The 26,702-nt window shown below is 39.9% G+C and overlaps 1 protein-coding gene across 7 annotated transcripts in view; it reads left to right on the top strand.

Moving 5' to 3' along the window:
* SPIDR (scaffold protein involved in DNA repair) overlaps positions 1 to 26,702 on the top strand; it is a 509,126-nt gene that overhangs the window by 269,022 nt on the left and 213,402 nt on the right. The gene's annotated exons all lie outside the window — the stretch shown is intronic.

The raw sequence follows: 26,702 nt of genomic DNA on the forward strand, positions 1-26,702 counted from the left end.
AGTGGAGGTCATCCATGTGGCTAAGGACAGGGCCCCAAGGAACACCAAACGCTGGTGCTCAAGACAGTAAGCTCCTTTAGGGCATTATATTGTTTTTGTTTGCTTTTTATTTCAAGTTTTTATTTAAATTCCTGTTAGTTAACAGGCAGTGTATTTTGTTTTTTGTTTTTGTTTTTTTTTTTTTTTGGAGAGAGAAAGAGCACGTTGAGTGGAGGGGAGAGGCAATGGGAGGGAGGGAGACAGAATATATATATTTTTTTAATATATGAAATTTATTGTCAAATTGGTTTCCATACAACACCCAGTGCTCATCCCAAAAGGTGCCCTCCTCAATACCCATCCCCCACCCTCCCCTCCCTCCACCCCCCATCAACCCTCAGTTTGTTCTCAGTTTTTAACAGTCTCTTATGCTTTGGCTCTCTCCCATTCTAACCTCTTTTTTTTTCCTTCCCCTCCCCCATGGGTTTCTGTTAAGTTTCTCAGGATCCACATAAGAGTGAAACCATATGGTATCTGTCTTTCTCTGTATGGCTTATTTCACTTAGCATCACACTCTCCAGTTCCATCCACGTTGCTACAAAAGGCCATATTTCATTTTTTCTCATTGCCATGTATTATTCCATTGTGTATATAAACCACAATTTCTTTATCCATTCATCAGTTGATGGACATTTAGGCTCTTTCCATAATTTGGCTATTGTTGAACGTGCTGCTATAAACATTGGGGTACAAGTGGCCCTATGCATCAGTACTCCTGTATCCCTTGGATAAATTCCTAGCAGTGCTATTGCTGGGTCATAGGGTAGGTCTACTTTTAATTTTCTGAGGAACCTCCACACTGCTTTCCAGAGCGGCTGCACCAATTTGCATTCCCACCAACAGTGCAAGAGGGTTCCCGTTTCTCCACATCCTCTCCAGCATCTATAGTCTCCTGATTTGTTCATTTTGGCGACTCTGACTGGCGTGAGGTGATATCTGAGTGTGGTTTTGATTTGTATTTCCCTGATATTGAGTGACGTTGAACATCTTTTCATGTGCCTGTTGGCCATCCGGATGTCTTCCTTAGAGAAGTGTCTATTCATGTTTTCTGCCCATTTCTTCACTGGGTTATTTGTTTTTCGGGTGTGGAGTTTGGTGAGCTCTTTATAGATTTTGGATACTAGCCCTTTGTCCGATATGTCATTTGCGAATATCTTTTCCCATTCCGTTGGTTGCCTTTTAGTTTTGTTGGTTGTTTCCTTTGCTGTGCAGAAGCTTTTGATCTTCCTAAGGTCCCAGTAATTCACTTTTGCTTTTAATTCCCTTGCCTTTGGGGATGTGTCGAGGAAGAGATTGCTACGGCTGAGGTCAGAGAGGTCTTTTCCTGCTTTCTCCTCTAAGGTTTTGATGGTTTCCTGTCTCACATTCAGGTCCTTTATCCATTTTGAGTTTATTTTTGTGAATGGTGTGAGAAAGTGGTCTAGTTTCAACCTTCTGCATGTTGCTGTCCAGTTCTCCCAGCACCATTTGTTAAAGAGGCTGTCTTTTTTCCATTGGATGTTCTTTCCTGCTTTGTCAAAGATGAGTTGGCCATACGTTTGTGGGTCTAGTTCTGGGGTTTCTATTCTATTCCATTGGTCTATGTGTCTGCTTTTGTGCCAATACCATGCTGTCTTGATGATTACAGCTTTGTAGTAGAGGCTAAAGTCTGGGATTGTGATGCCTCCTGCCTTGGTCTTCTTCTTCAAAATTCCTTTGGCTATTCGGGGCCTTTTGTGGTTCCATATGAATTTTAGGATTGCTTGTTCTAGTTTCGAGAAGAATGCTGGTGCAATTTTGATTGGGATTGCATTGAATGTGTAGATAGCTTTGGGTAGTATTGACATTTTGACAATATTTATTCTTCCAATCCATGAGCAGGGAATGTCTTTCCATTTCTTTAAATCTTCTTCAATTACCTTCATAAGTTTTCTATAGTTTTCAGCATACAGATCTTTTACATCTTTGGTTAGATTTACTCCTAGGTATTTTATGCTTCTCGGTGCAATTGTGAATGGGATCAGTTTCTTTATTTGTCTTTCTGTTGCTTCATTGTTAGTGTATAAGAATGCAACTGATTTCTGTACATTAATTTTGTATCCTGCAACTTTGCTGAATTCCTGTATCAGTTCTAGCAGACTTTTGGTGGAGTCTATCGGATTTTCCATGTATAATATCATGTCATCTGCAAAAAGCGAAAGCTTGACTTCATCTTCGCCAATTTTGATGCCTTTGATTTCCTTTTGTTGTCTGATTGCTGATGCTAGAACTTGCAGCACTATGTTAAACAACAGCGGTGAGAGTGGGCATCCCTGTCGTGTTCCTGATCTCAGGGAAAAAGCTCTCAGTTTTTCCCCGTTGAGGATGATGTTAGCTGTGGGCTTTTCATAAATGGCTTTTATGATGTTTAAGTATGTTCCTTCTATCCCGACTTTCTCAAGGGTTTTTATTAAGAAAGTGTGCTGGATTTTGTCAAAGGCCTTTTCTGCAGCGATTGACAGGATCATATGGTTCTTCTCTTTCTTTTTGTTTTTTTTTTTTTTTAATTTTTTTTTTCAACGTTTATTTATTTTTTGGGGGGACAGAGAGAGACAGAGCATGAACGGGGGAGGGGCAGAGAGAGAGGGAGACACAGAATCGGAAACAGGCTCCAGGCTCTGAGCCATCAGCCCAGAGCCTGATGCGGGGCTCGAACTCACGGACCGCGAGATCGTGACCTGGCTGAAGTCGGAGGCTTAACCGACTGCGCCACCCAGGCGCCCCTCTTTTTTTTTGTTAATGTGATGTATCATGTTGATTGATTTGCGAATGTTGAACCAGCCCTGCATCCCAGGAATGAATCCCACTTGGTCATGGTGAATAATTCTTTTCATATGCCGTTGAATTCGATTTGCTAGTATCTTATTGAGAATTTTTGCATCCATATTCGTCAGGGATATTGGCCTGTAGTTCTCTTTTTTCTACTGGGTCTCTGTCTGGTTTAGGAATCAAAGTAATACTGGCTTCATAGAATGAGTCTGGAAGTTTTCCTTCCCCTTCTATTTCTTGGAATAGCTTGAGGAGGATAGGTATTATCTCTGCTTTAAACGTCTGGTAGAACTCCCCTGGGAAGCCATCTGGTCCTGGACTCTTATTTGTTGGGAGATTTTTGATGACTGATTCCATTTCTTCTCTGGTTATGGATCTGTTCAAGCTTTCTATTTCCTCCTGATTGAGGTTTGGAAGAGTGTGGGTGTTTAGGAATTTGTCCATTTCTTCCAGGTTGTCCAATTTGTTGGCATATAATTTTTCATAGTATTCCCTGATAATTGTTTGTATCTCTGAGGGATTGGTTGTAATAATTCCATTTTCATTCATGATTTTATCTATTTGGGTCATCTCCCTTTTCTTTTTGAGAAGCCTGGCTAGAGGTTTGTCAATTTTGTTTATTTTTTCAAAAAACCAACTCTTGGTTTCGTTGATCTCCTCTACAGTTTTTTTTAGATTGTATATTGTTTATTTCTGCTCTGATCTTTATTATTTCTCTTCTTCTGCTGGGTTTAGGCTGCCTTTGCTGTTCTGCTTCTATTTCCTTTAGGTGTGCTGTTAGATTTTGTATTTGGGATTTTTCTTGTTTCTTGAGATAGGCTTGGATTGCAATGTATTTTCCTCTCAGGACTGCCTTCACTGCGTCCCAAAGCGTTTGGATTGTTGTATTTTCATTTTCATTTGTTTCCATATATTTTTTAATTTCTTCTCTAATTGCCTGGTTGACCCACTCATTCGTTAGTAGGGTGTTCTTTAACCTCCCTGCTTTTGGAGGTTTTCCAGACTTTTTCCTGTGGTTGATTTCAAGCTTCATAGCATTGTGGTCTGAAAGTATGCATGGTATAATTTCAATTCTTGTAAACTTATGAAGGGCTGTTTTGTGACCCAGTATATGATCTATCTTGGAGAATGTTCCATGTGCACTCGAGAAGAAAGTATATTCTGTTGCTTTGGGATGCAGAGTTCTAAATATATCTGTCAAGTCCATCTGATCCAATGTCTCATTCAGGGCCCTTGTGTCTTTATTGACCATGTGTCTAGATGATCTATCCATTTCTGTAAGTGGGGTATTAAAGTCCCCTGCAATTACCACATTCTTGTCAATAAGGTTGCTTATGTTTGTGAGTAATTGTTTTATATATTTGGGGGCTCCGGTATTCGGCGCCTAGACATTTATAATTGTTAGCTCTTCCTGATGGATAGACCCTGTAACTATTATATAATGCCCTTCTTCATCTCTTGTTACAGCCTTTAATTTAAAGTCTAGTTTGTCTGATATAAGTATAGCTACTCCAGCTTTCTTTTGGCTTCCAGTAGCATGATAAATAGTTCTCCATCCCCTCACTCTCAATCTGAAGGTGTCCTCAGGTCTAAAATGAGTCTCTTGTAGACAGCAAATAGATGGGTCTTGTTTTTTTATCCATTCTGATACCCTGTGTCTTTTGGTTGGCACATTTAATCCATTTACATTCAGTGTTATTATAGAAAGATACGGGTTTAGAGTCATTGTGATGTCTGCATGTTTTATGCTTGTAGTGATGTCTCTGGTACTTTGTCTCACAGGGTCCCCCTTAGGATCTCTTGTAGGGCTGGTTTAGTGGTGACAACTTCCTTCAGTTTTTGTTTGTTTGGGAAGACCTTTATCTCTCCTTCTATTCTAAATGACAGACTTGCTGGATAAAGGATTCTCGGCTGCATATTTTTTCTGTCTAGCACCCTGAAGATCTCGTGCCAATTCTTTCTGGCCTGCCAAGTTTCAAAAGAGAGATCAGTCACGAGTCTTATAGGTCTCCCTTTATATGTGAGGGCACGTTTATCCCTTGCTGCTTTCAGAATTTTCTCTTTATCCTTGTATTTTGCCAGTTTCACTCTGATATGTCGTGCAGAAGATCGATTCAAGTTACGTCTGAAGGGAGTTCTCTGTGCCTCTTGGATTTCAACGCCTTTTTCCTTCCCCAGATCAGGGAAGTTCTCAGCTATAATTTCTTCAAGTACCCCTTCAGCACCTTTCCCTCTCTTTTCCTCCTCTGGGATACCAATTATGCGTATATTATTTCTTTTTAGTGTATCACTTAGTTCTCTCATTTTCCCCTCATACTCCTGGATTTTTTTTATCTCTCTTTCTCTCAGCTTCCTCTTTTTCCATAACTGTATATTCTAGTTCACCTATTCTCTCCTCTGCCTCTTCAATCCGAGCTGTCGTCGTTTCCATTTTGTTTTGCATTTCGTTTAAAGCGCTTTTCAGCTCCTCGTGACTGTTCCTTAGTCCCTTGATCTCTGTAGCAAGAGATTCTCTGCTGTCCTCTATACTGTTTTCAAGCCCAGCAATGAATTTTATGACTATTATTCTAAATTCACTTTCTGTTGTATTGTTTAAATAGTTTTTGATCAGTTCATTAGCTGTTGTGATTTCCTGGAGATTCTTCTGAGGGGAATTCTTCCTCTTGGTCATTTTGGATAGTCCCTGGCGTGGTGAGGACCTGCAGGGCACTTCCCCTGTGCTGTGGTGTATAACTGGAGTTGGTGGGCAGGGCCGCAGTCAGACCTGATGTCTGCCCCCAGCCCACCGCTGGGGCCACAGTCAGACTGGTGTGTGCCTTCTCTTCCCCTCTCCTAGGGGCGGGATTCACTGTGGGGTGGCGTGGCCCGTCTGGGCTACTTGCACACTGCCAGGCTTGTGGTGCTGGGGATCTGGCGTCTTAGCTGGGGTGGGTAGGCAAGGTGCACGGGGGCAGGAGGGGCAGGCTTAGCTCGCTTCTCCTTAGGTGATCCACTTCAGGAGGGGCCCTGTGGCAGCGGGAGGGAGTCAGATCCGCTGCCGGAGGTTTGGCTCCGCAGAAGCGCAGAGTTGGGTGTTTGCGCGGAGCGAGCAAGTTCCCTGGCAGGAACTGGTTCCCTTTGGGATTTTGGCTGGGGGATGGGCGGGGGAGATGGCGCTGGCGAGCGCCTTTGTTCCCCGCCAAACTGAGCTCTGTCGTCCGGGGGCTCAGCAGCTCTCCCTCCCTTTGTCCTCCAGCCTTCCCGCTTTCCGAGCAGAGCTGTTAACTTTTGACCTCCCAGACGCTAAGTTGTGCTTGCTGTCAGAACACAGTCCGTCAGGCCCCTCCGCTTTTGCCAGCCAGACTCGGGGGCTCTGCTTGGCCGGCGAGCCGCCCCTCCGCCCTGGCTCCCTCCCGCCAGTCCGTGGAGCGCGCACCGCCTTGCCGTCCTTCCTATCTTCTTCAGTGGGCCTCTCGTCTGCGCTTGGCTCTGGAGACTTCGTTCTGCTAATCCTCTGGCGGTTTTCTGGGTTATTTAGGCAGGTGCAGGTGGAATCTAAGTGATCAGTAGGGCGCGCGGTGAGCCCAGCGTCCTCCTATGCCGCCATCTCCCCTCTCTCCATTCTGGGGAGACAGAATCTTAAGCAGGCTCCACACTCAGTGCAGACATGGGTCTTGATCTCACAACCTTGAGATCATGATGACCCAAAATCAAGAGTTGGACACATAATCAACTAAGCCACCCAGATGTTAGTTTCAGGAGTAGAATTTAGAAATTCATCACTTACATATAATACCCAGTGCTCATCACAACAAGTGCCCTCTTTAATATCCATCATCCATTCAACTCACTCCCCCACCACCTTCCTTCCATCAACCCTGTTGTTGTCTATATTTTTATGCTTTATGGTTTATGTTCTCTGTAGTTTTCTATTTTATGGTTTACCTGCTTTTTCTTTGTCCCCCCCTAGGTTCATCTGTTTTGTTTTTTTAATTCCACATGTGAATGAAATCATATGGTATTTTTCTATCTCTGACTGACTTATTTTGCTTAGCATAATATACTCTGGTTCCATCCACATTGCTGCAAATGGCAAGATTTCTTTTGTTTTGATGGCTGAGTAATATTCCATTGTATGTATATGTATATATACACATACATTATATATTATATTCCATTGTGTGTGTGTATACACATACACACACAACCTCTTATTTATCCACTCATCCATGGATGGATATTTGGATTCTTTCCATAATTTGGCTATTGTTGATCTGCTGCTATAAACATTGGGATGCATGTGTTCATTCAAATCAACATTTTTGTATCTTTGATTAAGTACCTAGTAGTACAGATGCTGGATTGTAGGACAGTTCTATTTTTAACTTTTTGAAGAAGCTCCATACTGTTTTCCAGAGTGGCTGCACCAGTTTGCATTCCCACCAACAGTGTAAGAAGGTTTCCCTTTCTCCACATCCTCGCCAACATCTGTTGTTTCCGGTGTTGTTAATATTAGCCATTCTGACAGATATGAAGTGGTATCTCATTGTCATCTTGGTTTGTATTTCTGTGATGATGAGTGATGTTGAGCATCTTTTCATGTGTCTGTTAGCTATCTGGATGTCTTTTTTGGAAGTGTCTATTCTTGTCCTATGCCCATTTCTTAACTTGGTTATTTGGCTTCAGGGTATTGAGTTGATAAGTTCTTTATACATCTTAGATACTAGCTCTTATCATATGTCATTTGCAAATATCTTCTCCCATTCCATAGGCTGCCTTTTAGATTTGTTGATGGTTTCCTTCACTTGATGAAGTCCCAGTAGGTTCATTTTTTATTGTGTTTCCCTTGCGTCCGGAGAAATATCTAGTAAGAAGTTGCTGTGGCTGAGGTCAAAGAGGTTGTTGCTGTTTTTTCTTCTAGGATTCTGATTGTTTCCTATCTTACATTTAGGTCTTTCATTCATTTTGAGTTGATTTTGTGTATGGTGTAAGAAAGTCGTCCAGGTTCATTCTTCTGCCTGTCGCTGTCCAGTTTTCTCAGCACCATTTGCTGAAGAGACGGTCTTTATTCCATTGGATATTCTTTCCTGCTTTGTCAAAGATTAGTTGGCCATAGGTTTGTGGGTCCATTTCTGGGTTCTCTATTCTGTTCCATTGATCTGAGTGTGTTTTTGTGCCAGTACCATACCGTCTTGGTGACTACAGCTTTGTAATACAGCTTGAAGTCTGGAATTGTGAGGCCTCCCGTGTTGCTTTTGTTTTTCAACATTACTTTGGCTATTCGAGGTCTTTTCTGGTTCCATACAAATTTTAGGATTGTTTGTTCTAGCTCTGTGAAAAATGCTGGTGATATTTTAATAAGGATTGCATTAAAAGTGTAGATTGCTTTGGGTAGTATAGACATTTTAACAGCATTTGCTTTTCTAATCCATGAGCATAGAATGTTTTTCCATTTTTTTTTATGTCATCTTGAGTTTCTTTCATCAGTGTTCTATGGTTTTCAGAGTAAAAATCTTTTACCTCTTTGTTTAGGTTTACTCCTAGGTATCTTATGGGTTTTGGTGCATTTACAAATGGGATTGATATTTTTAATTTCTCTTTCTGCTGCTTCATTACTAGTGTATAGAAATGCAACAGATTTCTGGGGTGCCTGGGTGGCTCAGTGGTTGAGTGTCTGACTTCAGCTCAGGTTATGATCTCATGGTTTGTGGGTTCAAGCCCTGCATCGGGCTCTTTGCTATCAGCAGATAGTGTCAACATCAGAACCTCTGTCTCCCTGCCTCTCTCTCTCTCTCTCTCAAAAATAGTAAATACTAAAAAAAAATTTTTTAAAGAAATGTGACAGATTTCTATGCATTGATATTTTATCCTACGACTTTGCTGAATCCATGTTCTAGCAATTTTTTTGGTGTAGTCTTTCAAGTTTTCTATATAGAGTATGATGTCATCTGCAAATACTGAAAGTGTGACTTCTTCTTTGTCAGTTGAACACCTTTTTTTTCATGATTACTGAGGTTAGGACTTCCAGTACTATGTTAAGTAACAATGGTGAGAGTGGACATTTTTATCTTGTTCCTGACTGCAGAGGAAAAGCTCATTTTTCTTAATTGGGGATGATACTACCTGTGGAACTTTCATATATGGCCTTTATGATGTTGAGGTGTGTTCCCTCTATCCCTAATTTGTTCAGGGTTTTCATCAAGAATGAATGCTGTACTTTGTCAGATGCTTTTTCTGCATTTATTGAGAGCATTATGTGGTTCTTACCCTTTCATTTATTAATGTGGTATATCACATTGATTGATTTGCAAATATTGAACCACCCTTGCAGCCCAGGAATAAGTCCCACTTGATTGTGATGAATGATTCTTTAATGTACTGTTGGATTCTATTTGCTAATATCTTATCGAGAATATTTGCTTCATTTTCATCAGGCATATTGACCTGTAATTCTTTTTTTTTAGTGAAGTCTTTGGTTTTGGAATCAAGGTAATGCTGACCTCATAGAATGAGTTTGGAAGTTTTCCTTCCATTTCTATTTTTTGGAACAGTTTGAAAAGAATACGTATTAATACATCTTAAAATGTTTAGTAAAATCTCCCTGGGAATCCATCTGGCCTTGGACTTTTGTTTGATGGGAGATTATTACAGATTCAATTGCTTTGCTGTTATCAGTCTATTCAAGTTTTTTTATTTCTTCCTGTTTAAGTTTTGGTAGTTTATATGTTTCTAGGGATTTATCCATTTCTTCCAGATTGCTCAATTTGTTAGCATATAATTTTTCATAATATTCTCTTATAATAGTTTGTAATTCTGTGGTGTTGGTTGTGGTCTCCTCACTCATTTGTGATTTTGTTTAGGTTCTTTCTGTTTTCTTTTGGGTAAGTATTGCTAGAGTTTATCAATTTCACTAATTCTCTAAAAGAACCAACTTCTGGTTTCACTGATGTGTTTGGTTTTTTTCCCTATATTAATTTATTTCTGCTTTAATCTTTATTATTTCACTCCTTCTGGCTTTAGGCTTCATTTATTGTTCTTTTTCTAGCTCATTTAGGTGTAAGTTTAGATTGCATATTCAAGACTTTTCTTGCTTCTTGAGGTAGACCTGTATTGCTATATATTTCCCTCTTATAACTGCTTTTGCTGCCTCCCAAAGGTTTTGGATTGTCATGTGTTCATTTTCATTTGTTTCCATGTATTTTTTTTTTTTGTTTCTTTTTTGATTTCCTGGTTGACCCATTCAGTGTGTAGTAGGATATTCTTTAACCTTCATGTATTTTTGTCCGTCCCAAATTTTGTCTTGCAGTTGACTTCAAGTTTCATAGTAATGTGGTTTGAAAATATGCATGCTATGATCTCAGTCTTTTTGTACAGGTTGAGCCCTGATTTGTGACCCAGTATGTGATCTGTTCTGGAGAATGTCTCATATGCACTTGAATAGAATGTGTATTCTGCTGCGTTAGTATGAAATGTTTTGAATATATCTGTTAAGTCCATCTGGTCCAGATATCGTTCAACCCATTGTTTCCTTGTTGATTTTTCTGCTTTAGATTATCTGTCCATTACTATAAGTGGGCTGTTAAAGCCCCCTACTTTTAATGCATTATTACCAATTAATACCAATTATTTATTACCAGCTATATTATTACCAGTTACTACCAATGAGCTTTTTTTAATCAATTTATTTATTTTTGAGAGAGATTGGAGTGGGGGTGGGGAGGCAGAGAGAGAGGGGGGGGAGAGAATCCCAAGTAGGCTCCACGCTCAGTGTGGAGACCCACCTGCGACTTGATCTCATGAAATGTGAGATCATGACCTGAGTCAAAATCAAGAGTTGGATTCTTAACCAACTGAGCCACCCAGGTGCCCCACCAATGAGTTCCTTTATGATTGTTATTAATTGTTTTATACACATCAGTGCTTTCAGGTTGGAGATAAATATTTACATTCATTAAATCTTGTTGGACAGATCCTTAGTGTTCTTCATCTGTTGTTACAATCTTTGGTTTAAAATATTGTTTGTCTGGAAGGGAGGGACCAAAACGGCAGAGCAGCATGGAAGTTCTTGGCTTCTCTTGTCTCTGAAATGCAGCTAGATTGGCACCAAACCATTTTGCACACCTAGAAAATTGATCTGAGGATTAACACAACAATCTCTGTAACTTGAGCCACAGAACTCAGCAGGTACATGGCGCAGAGAAATGAACTGGGGGAGAGAGAAGCCACAGAGGATAGGGAGCTGAGTTTTCGGAGAGAGGACAGAGAAAGGGGGGAGAGTAGAGGAAAAGCACTCCTCCCCAAAAGTAGCTGAAAGAAAGAGAAAGAGTATAAACACCCACAAGGAACTGAAAAAGAATGGAGAAAGGAGAGGGTTTCAATATCATTAATAGTCTATAAACAGGGGAGAGCAGAGTCAGAAATTCTGCAGCTCAATACCTGGTAGTGCTCTGGTGGGAAGAGAAAATCCCCAGGAGCAGGCAATGAGGTCTGAGGGGTCCAAAGGCCACACGGGGAGAAGTGGTTCCCCTGATAAGAGGGCATTTGGTAGAGACTGTGCGGCCTCCCCACAGGCAAAGGTCCCAGGGGACCCCAGAGAACAGCACATTTGCTGGCATTAGAACAAAGATGCCACAGTGCAGTGAAACCTGTCGCTGCCTCTGTGTTGTGTTTTGCCATAATCTCTGAACCCCTGCTGCATGATCGCATGAACTTTTCCTGGGGCAGGCAAGCACCTGGCCACAATCTCTGAACCTCTGCAACAGCGTGGCCGCTCAAATGTTCCTGGGGGCAAGCTGGCACCCAGCCGTTCCCCAGGATGACACTCCCTCAGCAAGTCAGAGTGGGTCCAAGCCACAGGGCTCTCAGAGTGGGGGGTTTGGAAACACAGCCCCATATGAGATATAACATAAGGAGAGAGGTGCCCCCTGACATGCTGACAACTTGGATGTGGACAGTCTAGAAGCAGGGAGTGGACAGAAGCTAGAGACAAAGGAGAGATGCTTAATTGTTGATTGGTGAGAGCACAGAGTTCCAGTGCCAGAGACTGGAAAGCTGGGTGATGCTATTTTCATCTCTCCCGTTCATGTGCATACATGCACACATGAACACTGGTCCACCACAGTAAGCTAAGTAACGCCACCTAGCAGAGAATGGATCTGTTACACCAAGCCCGGTCCAACTGCGCCAACCAAGCTCAGGCCCTAGAGGACCAGCAAAAGTCTTTCTGCCTATTTAGTGTACAGATTATACAGTGTCTCATAGTTAGACTTCTAGGGAAACTGGATGTAATTTCGTTCAGATTTCATTCTGTTCGCTGATCCATCTATTCATTTTTTTTTGTTTTGTTTTTTGTTTTTCTTTTATTCTTCCATACAGAAAGAGAAAAATTTATTTTTATTTTCCATTTTTTTAAGTTTTTAAAACATTTTACTATATGTTTTGTAAATTGTTTTATTCTATTTTCCTTTCCTCATTTCATTTTATTCTATTTTATTGTATACTTTTTTTAATGTTAAACATTTTTTTCTTTCCTTTTTTTTTCCTCTGTTCTATGAAACTTCTTTCAACAACCAGTCCAAACACACTTAGATCTAGCTCCCTTTATTTGATTTTTTGTTGTTTTTAATTTTTTAATTTTTTTTTACTTTATTAATTTTTTCTTTCTCCAAAATGACAAAATGAAAGAATTCACCCAAAAAGAAAGAACAGGAGGAAATAATAGCCAGGCACTTAATAAACACAGATATAAGCAATATGTTTGAACTAGAATTTAGAATAATGATAATAATACTAGCTGGGGTTGAAAAAAAGCATAGAATCCCTTTCTGCGGAGATAAAAGAAGTAAAATCTAGTCAGAACGGAATTAAAAATGCTATAACTAAGATGCAATCTTGAATGGATGCTACAGCAGCAAGGCTGGATGAAGTAGAGCAGCGAATTAGTGATATAGAAGACAAAATTATGGAGAATAATGAAGCAGAAAAAAAGAGGGAATCTAAGGAAAAAGAACACTATACAAGAATTAGAGAACTCAGTGACTCATTAAAAAGGAGTAACATCCAAATCATAGGAGTCCCAGAAGATGAAGAGAGAGAAAAAAGGGAAGAAAGTTTATATGAGTAAATCATAGCAGAAAACTTTCCTAACCTAGGGAAAGATACAGAATCAAAACCAGGATGCACAGAGAACTCCCATTAGATTCAACAAAACCAACCATCAACAAGGCATATCATAGTCAAATTCACAAAATACATAGAGAAGGAAAGAATTATGAAAGCAGCAAGGGAAAAAAGTCCTTAATCTATCAGGGAAGACAGATCAGATTTGTGGCAGACCTATCCACAGAAATTGGCCAGTCCAGAAAGGAGTGGCAGGATATATTCAACATGCTGAATTGGAAAAATATGCAGCCAAAAATTCTTTATCCAGCAAGACTATTATTTAAAATAGAAGGAAAGATAAAGAGTTTCCCAAACAAAAACTAAAGGATTTGTGACCACTAAACCAGCCTTGCAAGAAATTTTAAGGGGTACTCTCTGAGGAGAAAAAAGACAAAACAAAACAAAAAAGACCAAAAGCAACAAAGACTAGAAAGGGCCAGAGAACACCACCAGAAACTCCAACTCTACAGACAACATAATGGCAATAAATTCATATTTTTCAGTACTCACTCTAAAATGTCAATGGACTAAATGCTCCAATCAAAAGACATAAGCTATCAGAATGGATAAGAAAATAAGATCTATCTATATGTGGTTGCAAGAGACCCATTTTAGACCTAAAGACATCGTCAGTTTGAAAGTAAGGGGGTGGAGAGCCTTCTATCATGCCAGTGGTCACCAAAAGAAAGCTGGAGTAGCCATAGTAGATTTTAAAATAAAGACTGTAATAAAAATCTTGTTTGATATAAATCTGGCTACTCCCAATTACTTTTGATGTCCATTAGTATGATAAATCGTTCTCCATCCCCTCACTTTCAATCTGCAGGTGTCTTTAGGTCCAAAATAAGTCTCTTGTAGGCAAAAGATAGATGGGTCTTGTTTTTAGTTTTTAGTTTTTTGTTTGCTTGTTTTATCTATTCTGATACCCTATGTCTTTTGATTGAAGCATTTATTCCATTTACATTCAGGGCGATTATTGATATATATGAATTCAGTGCTATTGTATTACTTGTTAAGTCGTTTCTGCAGATTTTCTCTGTTCCTTTCTAGTCTTCGCCTCTTTTAGCCTTTCTTTCCACTCAAAGAGTCCCCTTAATATTTCTTGCAGGGCTGGTTTAGTTAGGTCATGGAATCTTTTAGTTTTTGTTTGTCTGGGAAACTCTTTATCTGTCCTTCTATTTTGAATAACAACCATGCTGGAGAGTATTCTTGGTTGCATATTTTTCCCATTCAGCACATTGAATATATGCCACTCCCTTCTGGTCTGCCAAGTTTCTGTGGAGAAGATTGCTTCTAACCTTATTTGTCTTCCCTTATAAGTTAAGGACTTCTTTTCTCTTGTTGCTTTTAGGATTATTTTCCTTATTTCTATATGTTGTAAATTTAACTATGGTATATCTTGGTGGTGACCTGCTTTTGTTAATTTTGGTGGGAGTTCTCTGTGCCTCCTAAATTTGGATTATGTGTTTCCTTCCTAAGATTAGGGAAGTTTTTAGCTATAATTTCCTCAGTAAACCTTCTGCCCTTTTCCCCCATCTCTTCTGGAACTCCTATGATATAAATGTTACTATGCTTTATGGAGTCCCCGAGTTCCCTGAGTCTATATTTGTGATCCAGTATTTTTCTTCTCCTCTTCTTTTCAACTTAATTATTTTCTATAATTTTATTTTCTATATCAGTGATTCATTCTTCTGCTTCTTCCATCCTTGTGGTCATTATACCAGTCATTTTCACATCTTGATTATAGCATTTTTTTTCAGTCTGACAAGTTTTTAGGTCTTTTATCTCTGTGGTAAGACATTCCCTGGTGTCTTCTATGTTTTTCTCAAGGATAGCTAGTATTCTTATGATTGTTACTTTAAATTCTGTATCAGGCATATTACTTATATCTGTTTTGATTAGATCACTGGCCGTGACCTCTTTATTTTGCGATGAATCCCTCCATCTTGGCATTTTGTGTAGGTCTCTGTCTTCTTTGTGTAGGAAAGCCTATTATGTTTCCTGCTCCTGAGAGTTATGGCTCTATGAAAAAAAGGTCATATACTGTCCAGGCCTGCGGCTTCAGGCTTCAGGAAGTGTTTCTGGCGTATGCTGTGTACAGTCTGCTACTGTTGGTTTTGACTCCTCTTTCCCTCAAATCAGTCCTCTCAGAGTTTCTCCTTGCCTGTAGTGGGGAATGTTTGACCTTGGTCAGAGTGTGGCAAGTTTTAACTAGGTGTGCTCTAGTCTGCATGTTAAAAGAGACCTGATGCTATTCCTACTGATGCTAAAGCTTTGCAGTACTCTATGGTCAGTAGTTGTAGTGTGTGGGGAATTTGTGCTGGTCTTCTGGGGGAGAGGCCCACTACTCTTGTTCTCATGCACACTAGCTCTAGGAAAGCAGCACCTGCAGAGCACAAGGAGGTGAGGCTTGGTATAAGTGGTTTAGGCCACCACTTTGGGCACTGTGCTGTTTATGCTGGGTGATGGGGAAGGGAAATGGCCCTCCCTCATCCCCAGAAAGGAGAATTTGTGCCTGCCGCTGTTGGGGAGTCTCTAATAGAACAGCAAACAATCTCTGCTTATGTGTTCCAGGTGCCCCTCAGATCCCTGTCTTCACCTTGTCTGTGTCCAGGCTGTCTGCCTGCCTGCCTGCCTAGTCACACAGTGCAACCTGTGTTTTATCCCAGGCAGACCGACTTAGTTTTAAAACTCCAAACTTTAGGGAGCTGGCCTGGCATGGACCCACACTGGCCTTCTGGAGGAGGGTCTCATTGTGCTGGGGTGGGTGCAGGGTTTTCCCAGAAGCGCAGTTGCACCATGCACAGGAGCTTGCAGTTTGGAGTAAAGCACAGCAAATCACCGGTTACCAGGTTAGCCACCTTCAGCAGGTGTCTCTGCGCCTATGCTAAGGGGCGAGGGGGTGGGGGAATAATGACACCCGCCCACTCTTTTGCCCCTTGAAAGGCAGTGCCCCCTCTGCCAGTTGAGCTCCATAAAGGAAGAATCATCTCTCCCAGTGACTCCTTCACAGGAGCACTGCAGCACAGGCAGGCTCCACACTGGCCACAGCATGGACCTATGAAACTCTAGTCTTTAAGCCCTGCTCGTTGTAAAAATTCACGACAATCAGTCCCTCTCATTTTCCAACTCACTGGCTTTGGGGAAGTGTTTTTCTTGTGTGATCTGCTGTGTGTGCCTCTCTCTGTCTTGCGTCTCTCTGAGAGGGCTCCCTTCCTTCTGCAGCACCCGTGATTCTTTTCTCCCCGAAATCACGCATCCGCAAGTCCTGACTTCCACGATGTGGCCTCTTCTCTCCCTCTAGTTGTGCAGTTTGTTCTGTCAGTGGCATAATTTTGTTTACCACTGAATTTCTGACCTTTAGCATATTTCCTGTTTTATAGTTTGTGCCCTACCTATATTTCACCTAAGGTGAAAAGGAACTGTTAGAGGCAAGAAAGCAGTTTGGGGAGACAAGCATATGTGAATAACTGGGCTGAATATATGATCCACAAGGCTAACTATACATAATTGAGTTTTTAAAAAATGTATAAAAGGACCATTTGAAGTTGGTTAAGAGGAAGTCTCTGGAAATAGAGTTCTTAGTCCCTGTTTTTCATTCTTTTTTTATTGAAATATATTTATAAATTTAAGATGCACAGCATGTTGAGTTGATACATTTATATATTTGTATTATGATTATTGTTGGAATAGTTAGCACCTACATCACCTGACGTGATTATTCTTTCTTTTTTGTGGTTGCAATAATTAAGGTTAGTCTCTTAGGAAATTTGATGATCATAATACAGTATTGTTGTCTATATTCACTTTACTCTTCAGTAGATCTCTAGGACTTATTTACTACTCATTGCAAGTTTGTACCCTTAAACACTCTCTCCTATCCCTCTACCCTCAAGCCCCTGGTAACCACTATTTTACTCTCTGCTTTTACAGAGTTTGGGTTTTTTTAGATTCCACGTATTATCATACAGTATTTGTCTTTCTCTGACTTCTCTCTTTTAGCATAGTGTCCTCAGTGTCCATCCATGGTTGTCACAAATGGCAGGATTTCCTTTCTCGTGACTGAATAATAGTCCTCTGTGTGATTTAGAGAGAGAGGGTATGTACATATATATACACATACATACAGAAAGAGAGAGAGGGAGAGATTTGTGGGGGAGAGGTAGATATATATAGACATATCTAGATGCATATGTATTATTTTCATACATTGGCTTTTGTGAATGCTGTAATAAACATGGGCAGTAAACATGGGCTGTAAAAAACAGCAGTATGCTGTTTTTATTTCATTTGAGTATATACCTAGAAGTAGAATTGCTGGCTTACAAAGTGGAAGTATTTTTAATTTTTGAGGGACCTGCATATTGTATTCCATAGTGGCTGAGCCAATTTACATTTTCACCAGCAGTGTACAAGGGTTCCCTTTTCTCTAAATCCATTACTTGTTATCTTTTGTCTTAATGATAGTCATTCTAACAGGTATGAGGTGATATTTCATTTTAGTATTTTAGTTGCATTTCCCTGATGATTAGTGACATTGAGCATCTTTTTATGTAAATTTCTATGGGGCGCCTGGGTGGCACAGTCGGTTAAGCGTCCGATTTCAGCCAGGTCACGATCTCGCGGTCCGTGAGTTCGAGCCCCGCGTCGGCCTCTGAGCTGATGGCTCAGAGCCTGGAGCCTGTTTCCGATTCTGTGTCTCCCTGTCTCTCTGCCCCTCCCCCGTTCATGCTCTGTCTCTCTCTGTCCCAAAAATAAATAAACGTTGAAAAAAAAAATTTTAAAAAAAAAAATAAAAAAAAAAAAAAAAAATTTCTATTTAGTTCCTCTGTCATTTTATTTTATTTTATGTATGTATTTATTTATTTATTTACTTAATCTATTTATTTATTTACTTATCTATTTATTTTTGAGAGAGAGAGAGCTGGAGAGAGTATGTGCACGCAGGGGAGGGGCAGAGGGAGAGGGAGTGAGAGAGAATCTTAAGCAGGCTCCACACCCCAGCACAGAGCCCAACGCAGGGCTTTATCTCACAACTGTATTGTAACCTGAGCCGAAATTGAGAGTTGTATGCTTAACCGACTAAGCCACCCAGGCGCCCCTCTCCTTTGTCCATTTTTAATCAGGTGTTTCTTGTTGTTGAGTTGTATGAGTTCTTTATGTATTTTGAATGTTAACTTCTTACTCAGTATATGGTTTGCTAAAATTTTCTCCCATTATGTAGGTGTTGTCTTTTATTTTGTTGGTGTGCAGAAACTTTAAGTTTGGATAATCTCTTCAACAAATATTTTAGGAAAACTGCTAATGTGTTAATAACACATGCAGAAAAGTGAAATTGGACCCCTGTCATATGCTACTCACAAAAATTGACTCAAAATGTATCAAAGACCTGGTATCCTGAAACTCCTAGAAGAAAACATAGGGAAAAAGCATCTCAACATTGGTTTTACCAATGATTTTTTTATTATTTAAAAAAAAATTTTTTTTAAACGTTTATTCATTATTGAGAGACAGAGAGAGACAGAGCAGGAGCATGGGAGGGGCAGAGAGAGGAGGAGACACAGAATCTGAAGCAGACTCCAGGCTCTGAGCTGTCAGCACAGAGCCCAACGCAGGGCTCAAACTCACAAACCTTGAGACCATGACCTGAGCCGAAGTTGGACGCTTAACCAATTGAGCCACCCAGGCGCCCCAGCAATGATTTTTTTATGTAACACCAGAAGCACAAACAGCAAAAGCAAAAATCAACAAGTGGGACTACATCAAATTACTCTTCATTCTTAATATATCAAGTACATTTTAAGTATGGCAGTGATCTTCCTTCCTTTGAACAGTAATTGCAAATGGATGACAATGTCACTTTTAATATAAGAGAAACCAACAATGATCATATTACTCTCCTCAGTGTAGATAAATATTTTGGGGTGATTCTTTATGTCCAATGTCTGTCACCTTTAATGTGAGTACTCAGTTTATAGTTTATGTAATGTACAAGGTGAATGTGGCACACAGATATTTGAATCTAAAGTATGCATTTTTCTTCTGTTGCTCATGCCCGTCCAGATTACTGTGGCACCTGAAATTTGCAGCTCCATCCCATGTTTACCTTTACCCTTTGAAATTTTATTTTAGACATTTATTTGTTTATAAGACCCAGATACCCTTTAATTGACTCTGCTGACCTCTCTCATTTTACCCTGTGGCAGTCTTATTCTCTTCAAGCTCCTGTAAGTCCTTAAATTTCTCATTACTTCTCATCTCCTGCTAGTGCCTTTGCTTTTCATTCTCGTGTACAAGACCAGCAAACATTCATGGGTAACTGTTCTGTATAGGGTACATGGGTGTGCACCTTACTGACTAGTGAGGGAAAGAATAATGGAATAGGCAATTACAAGTGAAAGATGTTGTTAAGAGTGTTTTATGTTGGGCTCCACTGGAGCACTGATCCCAGATATAGACTTTAAAGATGCTTCCTAACAATGAAGAGATTAATAATCAAGAAAGGCTCAGCCCCTTGATTCCTCTGAACTTCCTATTCTGGATTTGTTTGCCTCTTTGATCAGCTGAGTCTTATGGGAAGCCATTTTTTAGGAAGTTTTTTTGCACCTTTTCTTCCTTAGTCCTATAAATCTTAGCATGTCATCTCTAACCCTATAAAACTTCCATTTGGTTGATGGTTTACTGGATAATAAATAATTCCTTTTTTTTAGAAAGCAGGTTGTAGATTGGGGTGAATGTTGAAAACATAAAAAGAGAAGACAACTAAATGTATTTAAAAGCAAATGTCATATGTGGCTTATGGTAACGTATGTGTGAATGTGAAAGCTGCTTCTTCTAGAGCTATTTTGCCAAGGATACAGACCTCAGGGCCCCTTTGCAGTGGGACATTGTCCAGGGTCAGGGTAGCAAGTCCAGCTTTGCTGTTCTTTGGCTGCTTCAGCCTTAAAGATCTTACCTGTTCAAGAGGCCATACTACTTGATTTTTTTTTTTAAATCACTGTTGCATTTGTGTGTGCTTTTTATTATATTCTTGGGTTTGTCTGTTTTTTTTTTTTTTTTTTTTGGAAAGAGAGTGGGTGAGTCAAGGAGAGGGGGCAGAGGGAGAGATAAAGAGAATCTTTCTCTGGGATCATGACCAGAGCTGAAATCAAGAAGAAGACGCTCAACTGACTGAGCCACCCTGGCGCCCCAGGCTTGTCTTATTTTTGAACAGATTGTATTATATCTTTAGATCTTTGTTCAGTTATTTCTTTTAATGTTAGCTCCTTTTTTTTTTTCTTAAATCTATTAAAAATCCTCACAGTTTGGGGCACCTGGCTGGCTCAGTCAGTAGAGCTTGCAACTCTTGATCTTGGGGTTGTAACTTTGATCCTCAAGTTGGGTGGAGAGATTACTTAAAAATAAAATCTTTTTTAAAAAGTCCTTATAGTTTATATCATCTAGCTTATATTAACCTTATCCTTTTTACTTCCTGCCATTCAACAGAGTTCATAGGAAATGTCAGCATAACAGATAAGCTATGAAGCCAGTCCATACCCCAAACAGTCAGGCTAATTGCTTTTATTGACACTAGTAAGTCCTGAATAATATTCTGTGTGGTACCAAGTGCTGATCCTTGGGAATAACTGCCATCCCAAAAGCAGTCGGCCTGGAGGAATGAATAGACCAGTTAGGATAGCTGGTCACGTAGATGATGCCCAAAGGACATGAGTGAGAAGCTGAACTCCAAAGACAAGACAAGGAAATTGATGAACAGTACCACTCTTTTGTCCCTAAAACAATTTGTGAAATTCATGTGTATGTTACTTTTTCTAGGGAGAGGGTCCCTTTATCCAATTTTCACAATGGTCTGTGATCCAAAATTAAATCAATAACTGCTGCTGTAAGGCCAAGGCATATTATAATTATAGAGTTATGATCTAAAACTATTTGTCTCTTTCTGATCAATCAAGTGGCTCATTTGCATTCTTAGAAGTATGGTTAGGAGAGTGTTGGGATGGAGATAGGATAGAGTTGGAGTTTTATCTTGGGTATTTTGATAACCAAATTTGAATCTGGTAAATCACCATGTAGAGCCTCCCACTAAAAATACTGGTACTTCTTTGTGAAATTAGCAAACTATTTCTGTGATTGTCATGTGTAGAATAATTTGATTCAACTGGTTTTCAAGAATGAATTTCTATAGCTGGGGATTGCCTTGGGGAATCTGCTATTCTCTTCACCAAAGTCAGGAACCGAATAGAATTACAAAAGTAGCAACGATAATAACAATAGTCTGGCTCTACCCTGGTTGTTTTACTTTCTGTGGTTTCAGTTATTCACAGTCCACCCCCATCCAAAAGTAGACGATCCACTTTCTGACTTACTGTCAGAAGGGAATAGTAGCCTAACACTACTTCACAAAGCACTCCTCGTCACCTCACTTTAGCTCATCACAGAGGCATTTTATCATCTCTCATCATCATGAGCAAAAGGATGAATACAGCATAGGATATTTTGAGGGAAAGAGACCACATTTATATAACTTTTATTACAGTATATTGTTGTAATTGTTCTGTTTTATTATTAGTTATTATTGTTAATCTCTTACTATGCCTAATTTATAAATTAAATTTTATGATAATTACATATGTATGGGGGAAAACAGCATATATAGAGTTTGGTACTATCCATGGTTTCAGGTGTCCTTTAGGGTCTTGGAAGATATACCCCGTGGATAAGGGGGACCTACTGTAGTAACTTTGAGGGCAAATGAAGCAGTCCCTCAACAGCACTCAATATGGGGAGGTCTTTTGCTTTTATTGCTCTTTGGAACTGCTGTGAATTTGTTAGTAAGACTAAGTGAGGTGGTCCTGCTTACCTAGGATGGGCTTAGCTGCTCCTGGCTGTGGAGGATGAACCTCATAATCCTGTGTGCAGTGCTCCCATCAAGGCAAATCCAGCACCAGCACTGCCCTTTCCCCAGGGCAGAACATGGTGGAAGAAGACCAATGACATTGGCTCTTTGTTCTCCTTATGCAGTGCCTCTTGATGTCGAGTCACCTAAGGCTCAATCGTCCCAGACAGATGTGCACTGGGAGAAAAAGCCTTACAGTTTTGACTGTATAAAAGATAAAGAGTCAACACTCAGTATCAAAATACTGCTACTAGCCACAGTTGTGATTGTAGATTAGAAAAGAATTGCTCTAAAGGACATTATTGGGATACTTGGTGAAATTTGAATATGGACTGCATATTAGATTATAATAACAATGTCAAATGTCCTGAATGTGTTCATTGTACCATCGTTTTCTAAGGAATGACCTTGTTCTTAGGGAATACATTCAGAAGTATTTAAAATAAAATGATCTTTCAACAAACTGATTCTAATGTTTATATGGAGAGACAAAAGACCCAAAATACCAAACATAATATTGAAGGAGAACAAAATTGGAGGACTAATGCTATCCAACTTGAAGACTTACTATAAAACTATACTAATCAAGCCAATATGGTAATAGTGAATTAACAGAAAAATAGATCCAATGGAATGGAATAGAGAGCCCAGAAATAGACACACATAAGTAAAATCAACTGATCTTTGTCAGAGGAGCAAAGGCAATATGATGCACCAAAGATAAACTCTTCAACAACCAGACATCCACAAGCAAAGTAGGTAAATACATATATTTAGACATATGCCTTATACTTTTCACAAAATTAACTTAATGGTCAGAGACTTACATGTTCAATGTAAAATTATAAAAGTCCAAGAAGATAATATAGGGGAAACCCTAAATGGCCTTGAGTGTGGCAGTGACTTTTTAGATAAAACATCAAAGGCATGATCCATGAAAGAAACAATTAATAAACTGGACTTCATTAAAAATAAAAACTTCTGTTCTGCCTAAAACTATATCAAGAGAAGGAGAAGACAAGCCACAGATTGGAAGAAAATATTTACAAAAGATACATCTGGGGCACCTGGGTGGCTCAGTCGGTTAAGTGTCTGACTTGATTTCCGCTGAGGTCATGATCTCACGGTTTGTGAGTTTGAGCCCCATGTCGGGCTCCATGCTGGAGTGCAGAGACTGCTTGCTGTTTGGGACTCTCTCTCTCCATCTCTCTCTGTCTCTCTAAATACGTAAGTTAAAAAAAATAAAAGACACATCTGATAAAGGACTGTTATCTAAAATATACAACAAACTCTTAAAACTCAACAAGAAAACCCAATTAAAAGATGGGCCAAAGACTTTAACAGACACCTCATCAGAAAAGATATACAGATGGCAGTCCACGTCATATGTCATCAGGAAAATGTAAGTTAAAATCACAGTGGGACATCACTGCACACCTATTAGAATGGCCAAAATCTAGAACACCGATAACATGAAAGGCTGTGGAGCAACTCTTATTTGTTGCTGGTGGAAATGCAGAATGGTACAACCGCTGTGAACACTTTAATAATTTCTTATAAAAATTAAATACTCTTACCATACAGTCCAGCAGTTGTGCTCCTTAGCATTTACCCAAAGTAATTGAAAACATACATCCACATATGAGGCCCTGGGTGGCTCAGACAGTTAAGTGTCTGACTCTTGACTTTGGCTCAGGTCATGATCTCACCGTTTGTGAGTTCAAGCCCTGCCTTGGGCTCTGGGCTGACAGGGCAGAGCATGCTTGGGATTCTGTCTCCTCCTCTCTGCCCCTCCCCCACTTGCTGTCTGTCTCTCAGAATAAAAATAAACTTAAAAAAAAAAAAAGAGGGGCACCTGGGTGGCTCAGTCGGTTAAGCGTCTGACTTTGGCTCAAGTCATGATCTCACAGTTCGTGGGTTCCAGCCCCACATCTTGCTTTATGCTGACAGCTCAGAGCCTGGAACCTGCTTCAGATTCTGTTTCCCTCTCTCTCTGCCCCTCCCCCACTCATGTTCTTTCTCTCTCTCTCTCTCTCTCTCTCTCTCTCTCTCTCCCCCTCAAGAATTAGTAAACATTAAAAAAAATTTAAGGGGCACCTGGGTGGCTCGGTCAGTTGGGTGTCCGACTTCAGGTCATGATCTTACACACACCTCATAAGTTTGAACCCAACCTCAGGCTCTGTGCTCAAAGCCTGGAGCCGGCTTCGGATTCTGTGTCTCCTTCTCTCTCTGCCCTTTCCCCACTCACACTCTGTCTCTCTCTCCTTCAAAAATAAATAAACATATAAATAAATATTAAAATATGAAAACGTATGTCCACATAAACACCTGCTCATGGATGTTTATATCAGCTTTATTCATAATTCCCAAAACTTGGAAACAACCAAGATGTCCTTCAGTAAGTGAACAGATAAACTATAGTGCATCTAAAAAATGGAATAATATTCAACACTAAAAGAAAATGAGTTTTCAGGCCATAAAGAGATATGGAGGAACCTTAAATGCATATGACTAAGTAAAAGAAATCAATCTGACAAGGCCACACATTGTATGATTTCAGCTGTATGGCATTCTTGAGAAGACAAAACTAGGGACATAGTAAAAAGATCAGTGGTTGCCAAGGGTTATAAAAGGGAGGAAAAGCACAGATAATTTGTAGGCAGTGAAGATACTCTGTATAATAATACTGTAATGATGGGGTATGTATCACTCATTGTATGTTTGTCTAAACTCAGAGAATATACAACAGCAGGAGTGAACCATATTATAAGCTATGGACTCTGGCAATTATGGTGTATCATTGTGGGTTCATCAAGTGTAATAAATGTACCTGTTGGGGGAATGATGATAACAGGGGAAGCTATGCATGTGTGGAGGCAGGGCATATATGGAAAATCTCTGTACTTTTCCCTCGACTTTGCTATGACCTAACACTTTAAAAACATTTTTTTTTAATTAAATGACCATGATGTCTGTAGTTTACTCTCTGTCATTCAGCAAAATGATGATAGTAACTAACAACCACAGTGGTAATATGTAGGTGCATATGTGTTTGGAAAAGGTGACAAAGCAAATGTTATGAAAGGTTCACCGTTCACAAATATAATCAATAGTACAAGAGTGTTCTTGCATATTTTCTGAAAGTCTGAGAATATTTCCAAATAAAACTTTGAAGCAGAGTGGCTATCTTGGGAAGTCACAGAACCTAGTTTCAGAGAGCAAAGAATGAGACTTAAATATAAACACGGAGGCCCTGGGGCAACTATTCAGAGTGGCTGTTCTTTGCTGTTTATATTAGTGTTCCCAGAAGGGTATGAGATGTGGGCATGCTGAGATTTCAGGTAGCCTATTATTGAGCCTTTTGTTTTTTTTTTTTCAACGTTTATTTATTTTTGGGACAGAGAGAGACAGAGCATGAACGGGGGAGGGGCAGAGAGAGAGGGAGACACAGAATCGGAAACAGGCTCCAGGCTCCGAGCCATCAGCCCAGAGCCCGACGCGGGGCTCGAACTCACGGACCGCGAGATCGTGACCTGGTTGAAGTCGGACGCTTAACCGACTGCGCCACCCAGGCGCCCCGAGCCTTTTGTTTTTTAAAGTAATTCCATATGAAGGTCTCTTAGCACACAACCACCTGCAAAATGATTGAAAGAAACCAGACCACAGAAGGCCAGGAAGTTTAGGAGGTAGCAAGGTCTCCACCTTTAACCAGTCTGACTCCTTCCCTGGATAGTTCCAAGGATAGATCTCCAGGAGCCCTTGCTTCCTAACTCGATACATGAAGTCTGGGTAACTAAACCTGGATAACTAAAGAAACAGGACACGGTGTGGTAAGAGTGGCCCATGCTGCCCACACACCTAATTTTATTCTTCCCAAATTATAAAAACAAGTATCTTGCAAAATAAACAAACCAAGGAAAACCTTTACATAGGGGTTAGTTTTAAAAATCTGTCCGCTCTCTCATCTCTGAGAAATAGGTCAGCCATGGTGTATTTTAGCCCCAATGAATTTATCCTTGTTCCTGGTGATTAGGAGAATCTGGTTAACATGGCTACCAAGTTATAAGGGACAAATAAGTGCCTAAGCTTTCATAGACTGTCCTTCCAGAATGGCTCTGTAGTTCTCTTTCTATTTCATTTTCACTGCTACCTTTTTACTCCTGTTTTCTTCAAACCATTTTGTATCTTACCAGTGACATTGCCATAGTCCTGCTATAAATTTTGGAAACATAGCTTTGGCCATGCTGCCCATATACTCACAATCCTTAGGTAGTTCGTTGTAGTGTACAATAGACTATGCTTCTCAGTGCACAAGTTATGATTCCCTCATAGAACTTTTCCAAAGTGTATTTCTGTTGCTCTGTTACTTATTCTGTGGCCCAGTTAATGAACCAACTCAATATTCCTGGCATTTCAACCCTCACTCTTCCTGGAATGTCTTAACTCTTCATTTAAGACATCTCAAATTCTACTTCCTCATGAAGTCTGTCTTGATTCTTTCCAGCTGGATGAGCTCTCCCCAGTGTTTGAACCCTTATAGTTTTGTGTTTTTTTTTTATTTGTTTCTTTTTTTTTTTTAATTAGTGTCTCTCATTTAGCATCTGCCATATTCTCCTAATGTAAGAGCTGTTACATAGGTTTCTCCTATCTTCCTATTTTGTAGATTGCTAACTCCTTAAGAGCAGGAACTATGGATATAGCATATTGCCATATACAGAACAAGTATTCAATTGTAGAAGTTGCTATAATTTGGAATGATATTGTAGAAAGACTCACTTATTCCATGTAGGTTGAAAGGTGTTTGTTACCTTTAAACCTATAACCAAAAAACAACAGCAAC

Source organism: Prionailurus viverrinus, chromosome F2 (assembly GCF_022837055.1).
Source record: "Prionailurus viverrinus isolate Anna chromosome F2, UM_Priviv_1.0, whole genome shotgun sequence".
NCBI lineage: Eukaryota > Metazoa > Chordata > Mammalia > Carnivora > Felidae > Prionailurus > Prionailurus viverrinus.